This window comes from Phodopus roborovskii, unplaced genomic scaffold, assembly GCF_943737965.1.
Source record: "Phodopus roborovskii unplaced genomic scaffold, PHOROB, whole genome shotgun sequence".
In the NCBI taxonomy this organism is placed as follows: Eukaryota; Metazoa; Chordata; class Mammalia; order Rodentia; family Cricetidae; genus Phodopus; species Phodopus roborovskii.
Window position 1 is genome coordinate 5,295,085 of NW_026126416.1, and position 6,005 is coordinate 5,301,089.

Genomic DNA, 6,005 nt, shown 5'->3' on the forward strand with positions numbered 1-6,005 from the left:
GCGGACGGCGGCGCCCGGGAGGCGCGGGAGGATGCTGCTCGCTCTCACCGGGCCGGGGCCCCTGCGCACCGCTCCGCCCGCCCCGAGCCTCCGCCGGGTACCCTGCGCCTCTCCGCCCGCACGATCGCTCCGCCGGGCTCCGTGTGCGCGCTGGGCGGCTGCTGGCGGGATGTGCCCTTACATGTTCCGCCGCTCGCCTCCTGCGCCCGCCCGCCGCGCATTCCTGGCCCGCTGGCCCTCCCCTCTGCGCCGCGCACCCGCCCGGACACGGCCCCGGGGGCGGGGCCGCAGCGGGGCTCCAACGCCCTCCGCCGGCGCGGCCCCGGGAGGGGGCTGCTTACTCAACAGCTTAAAACGCCCTCCTCCCCGTATCCCGTTCCCCGGCCTCACACCCGGGACGTAGGAAGAGGGGAGGTGGGGGAGAGCCGAGAAGTGTCTGCTAGAGGAGAGGTCACTGCTGGGGGTGGGGGTGGGGTTGGGCCTGCTTGGCCAGAGCGCAGTGACATCATGGCACGGTGGGTGTCAAATACCCGCTGTGTGCTTGTCAAACCGCGGGGGAAATTACCCCCCCCCCCTCCAGCTTGTGCCAAAAGGTAGTGTTGGGTTCCTCCGTCATCAGCAGATGTCTCTCTGCTGGGTTCACAGGAGGCTGGGGACAGTTTTGACAATCAACCCTCCCACGTTTACCTGCTTCGAACTTAGGGTAGACGTTAGTAAACAGCCAGCCAGGATAAAGTAGGGAGAGCTAAATCTTGATGCATCACTCACTACTTTACCGTGGTGGGAAGTAGAGACCCGTGCTGTGGGTTTGGGGTGTCTAGGGTTCTCTCCAAGCGCCTGGAGGTGGACCAGCACTCATTTGGAGGACCAGCCCATGGCCGGGTGCAATTAGTCCTCAGCCTGTGGCATCTCTGCAGATTATTCCACTCCGGAGAATGGGCTGCCCCCTGGAGTCCAAGCTGAGGGGGGACAGGCTTCCCTCCATGGTTTCTCTCTTCCCTGATCGCAGTCTCTCCTACCTGGACAACAGCTCTAACCTTTCGTGTTTTCATCTATCAAATAAGATAACTAATGGACCCTGATCTAGCAGGACTGGGGTGAAGGAAGAGTAAGTTTGTGAAAGGCCCAGGACAGACCTGGCAACCGAGATAGTCCTCTCTCTTCCTACTGTCTTCCTTTAGAAGAAGAGGTCGGAGTCTGTTCGCTGAGCTTTTCTTTCTCCTAGGACCTCACCTGGCCCTCAGGGTCAACTCCTCCTGGCCAAAGTTTCTTAAATATCTATTCATGGACAATCAATGTGTGGAAGTCATGATGCATAATACAGCAGAAAGAAGACCCTTTGTACTCACAGCTCGTTTTCTATCCTCAATGAGAAAGTATCCTGGAACCGGAGGGTCCCGCTGTGAGCCAGGGGGTACCTCCCCCTGCAAAGCCAGAACAGGTGTGGGGGGAAATACCCATAGCCCTGTATGTGGAGTGGAACTACACAGTGTCTGTCTGTCTGTCCCTCCCTCCATCCTTCCAAACCCCCCATATAACACTTCAGGAGAGAAAATGGTGTCTTTGGGACCCTCTCTGCCAGCCATGCTTGTCTTTTTCCCTCTTTTCTTTTAGGGTCTCTTGAGTTCACCAATCTGGCAGAATCCTGCCTTGGCCAAACCTTTTCTCCTTTAGATGGGGGAGGGGGTGAGTGGTGGTGTCGTCATTATGTCCTGTCTCTCAACATGTCCCTCTATCTCATCCATGCTTTTTGTAGCTTCTGGATCATTCCTAGAGCCCTCTCCCAAGTTTAAATTCTCATGAGAGATAGTAAAAATTGTTTTGCTCGCTTCTTCTCATGAGGAGAAAAAAAGAAAACGAGACAGAAAAGTCAAACAGCTTAAATGGGATGAGCAGCTTTGTAAACAGTCTAGGATGTAAATGGATGAAGGCTCACAGGGACCGGGAATCTGCTGATGATGTCACACTGTCTCTCCGTAAACACTGAGCCCTTTTAATGCATGACATGGCCACCCACACTTTTTACTTACTGGCTGGAGGGCTGGAGGCTTCTAGACAGTGGAGGAAGGAAGGGAAAGGGCAGCAACATTGGGTAACAAGAGTGAGCAGAGAGGCAGGGGAAGAAACTCAGAGGGGTATACTCTACTGCTGGGAGGGTCACTGCCGGCAACACATGGTTTCCATACCAACACATGGTCCTAATGGCCAAGTCTGCAGTGCTCTGGCCTCCTGGGGTTAGAGAAGAGAATTCAGTTGCTGCAGGATTGGCATCTTTCCTGGGAGCCCCCACCTGAGGGGCCCGCAAGTCCAGGTTGGATGAATTGACTATTTGGGGGAAGATGTTTTTGAGAGCAGATGGTGCAGGATGTCATCGCTGTCGGGTTCCAGACCCTTCACCAGGAACAGAAACTACTTGTGGGTCTGCTCAGGCCACTGACTGGGGATTTTGACTGGACTCTTACCAGCTTGTTGACTCCACATGGGACAGATGGACAGAATGTCCCCTGTAGCCACCCAGAGCTGCCACCTCCCTTTGCCCACACCAAATAGAAAGCTGATCTGCCCTGTCAGGCAAGCTGAGTCCAGCTGTTTGGGACTGACTCAAAAACCCTGGGAGGAGGGGGCAGGAAGTGAGCTGAGTCTAGCTCTAGCTAGTGAATGACTCATTTTGCACACTGTAAGGGAAAGGGGGGGGGGGGTTTGACCACAGTTGGGGGAAGAGCTATGAAAAAGAAACATAGGTGTTTTTATCTTTTAAATTATTTACTTATTTTGTATTTTATGTGCATTGGTGTCTTGCCTGCATGTGTGTCTGTGTGAGGGTGTTGGGAGCCAGAGAGGGTGTTCCATTTCCTGGGGAAGTTCCAGGCCCTAGTGAGCCATCTGACATGGGTGCTGGGAACCAAACTCAGGTCCTCTAAAAGAGCGCAGTGTTCTTAATGGTTGAGCATTCTTCCCAGCCCCAGAATTACTGTTTTTTCCCAGCCCCAGAATTACTGTTTTGTACAATGTTTCCTTGAGTAAATTAAGTCAGGGAGTAATACACTGCTAGGCAAAGCAACAAGGCAGTAAAGATAATTTGGTCAACGGTGTAGAATGTAGAATGTGGCAGGGTGCTGCAGACCTTAATAACTGCACTTGGGAGGTAAAAGCAGAAGAATAAAAAAATCCAAGAGGTGGTGGTGGTACACGCCTTTAATATCAGCAGAGGCAGAAGGATCTCTGTGAGTTCAAGGCCAGCCTGGTCTACAGTGTGAGTTCCAGGACAGCCAGAGCTACACAGAGAAACCCTACCCTGAAAGACCAAAATAATAATAATAATAATAATAATAATAATAATAATAATAATTCAAGGTTGTTCTTAGCTACGTAGTGAGTTTAAGACCCATTAGGATACACAAGACCAGTCTAAAACAATAAATTTAAACAATCTTTCAAAAATGGAATATACATTAACACTAAAAAACTTAAACTAACCCAGGTATTATGGTTCACACCTATGATCCCAGCACTCTAGAGACAGGAGGGATGCCACAAGTTTGAGGCTAGCCTGGTCTACATAGAAAGGCTAGCCTGGTCTACATAGAAAGGCTAGGTTGGGCTACATAGTAAGATCCTGTCTCAAAAAAGAAAATAAAAATTAACAATGTAAAATGAAACTTCGTTGCTGAAGATCCATGAAAGCCTTCTCATCGCATGCATGCACATACGCATGGGCATGCACAGATGCACATGCGCATGGGCATGCACAGGGTGTGTGTGTGGGGTAGGGATGATACTAGTGACGACGCCCACCTAGCTCTAGCTTGCTGACCTCAACCTCCCTCCTCATGACCTTTGTGCTTTGCATTCTAATGGAAGGGAGCACCCACCATGTCAGCCCCTGGCTCTCCTGGCTCCTTACACTAGATTTTAGCTGAATAATGTTGATGCGCTGCATGCTTAACTAGGTTTGTAAAGGAAGCAACGTGGGCAGAGGATTGAAAATCTTGAGTACATTAGGATGAACAGTTAAAAGAAAAAAAAAATACTATTCCCCTCTTCCTGTCTTAGAGGAAGTGTTACCTGTTGAGTTTTTGTCTTTAATCTTTACATTTATGCATTCATTTGTTTTGTGAGGAGGATGAGGGAGATGTGTGAACGCCATGGTGTGTATGATGATTAGAGGTCAGAGGACAACTTGGAGGACTCAATTCTCTCCTTCCACCATGTGGATTATGGGGATCAGACTCAGGCTGTTAGGCCTGATAGCAAGCACCCTTACTGGTTGAACTACCTGGCTTTCCTTTGTTTAGGCTTTGTGAGACACATGATCATTATGTAGTCCAGGCCAGCCTTGAAGCCACTTGGCCTCAAGTTCTTGATTCTCCTGCCTCGGTCAGTAATTAAGAGCATTTACTGTTCTTGCAGGGGACCCAGGTTCAGTTCCCAGCACCCACATGGTGGGTCACCACCATCTGCAACTCCAGTTCCAGGGAACTCAACCCCTCTTCTGGCTTTCACAGGCTTTGCACATGTGTCCTACAGACGTACACTTAGACACACATGCACACACATAAAATTAGATAGATATTTTGAAATAAAACAGATAATAAGAGAGATGAGTAAAACCCATGGTTAAGCAGGGAGTATTTCAGCATTGGAAATATAACATGGCGAGAGACACGACCCCACAGGAACTGAAGCCCACCTCTGGCAAGGTCCGCACTGATAGGTGGCGGTAAGTCAGTGGGCTAACCTGAAGATGCTTGCCATTTGTTTTCCGTTTCTAGTTTTTGGAGACATGGTCTCCCTGCGTAGTTTGAGCCGGCCGAGCTCTTAAGAGCCTCCTGCCTCGGCTGCCCTGGTGTTAAAATTGCAAGCACCTGCCACTGTATCCAGCTTACACAGAGATTTCTCAATGAAACTGAAAACCCAAGGCTGGCTTGAATGCAGGGTGGATCTTGAATGCACTCTTGGAGGTTGCTGTCTTCAGGGCATCTGTGTGCTTCTCTGGGGTGGGCACAGCAGAGGCTCCTGCTGGGGGACTACTGGGGTCAAATCAGAAAGAACACGCCCCCCCAGCTTCGGGAAACATAAACAGGCAGTTTCCTCCTGCTCCTTGGGTACCTGGCCCCTGGGATTGGAAGGATTTCTTCAGATGCTAGGGATAGATGCTATTGAGTCCATAGGTCTGCTTTGGGACCAGAGAACATGCATTTCTGGTTTTTTGAGACAGGGTTTCTCTGTGTGACTCTGACTGTCCTGGAACTCACTCTGTAGACCAGGCTGGCCTCAAACTCAGAGATCCTCCTGCCTTTGCTTCCCAAGTGCTGGGATTAAAGGTGTGCGCCACCACAGCCCAGCATGTCATGCAGGGCTCAGAGCAATGGCTCTCAAAATGTCCAGGACCAGCAGCATCAGAAAAGCGAATTTCAGGCTCCATCATAGACCTGCTGAGTCAGAGCCCTGGGTTTGAGGACGAGCGCTTGCATGTAAAGGAGTACGAACCACACCAGTATAGAGGAAGGAGTACTTGGCTAGGAGGCAGGGACATGAAGATCTGCACCGGCTCAATAGCAACCAGACTGCCACCTCTCACCACAGCTCCGCGTGTCATCTGTAAAGTGAAGGCTGTCAAGCTCTGTGTTTGTGATGTTAGTAATGATTTTCAGGAAAGCCTGGTTGGTTCACAAGGGACCCAGGGACTCCCATGTAGGTGAGAGATGAGGCTCACTGTTGAACCCTCTTCAGCCAGCTCCTTTTTCCTAGTTCATCAGAAGCAGGTAGCTCCCAGAGTCCCACCCCACCCTGCCCCTCTCTCTGTGTTCACCCTCCCATTCACGGGTCCCACCCAGCTCTCCTCTCTTACTCCAGGCTTCTGATTCTCTTATTCCCCTTTGATGCACAACCCTTTCTGTTCAGGGCTTTGGGGTTTCCTCCGATCTCTGTGTTTTTTGAAAACTGGCCCAAGTTTCAAATCTCTAATGACTTGAATTTAATGGGCACTATTGCAACAGACCTCA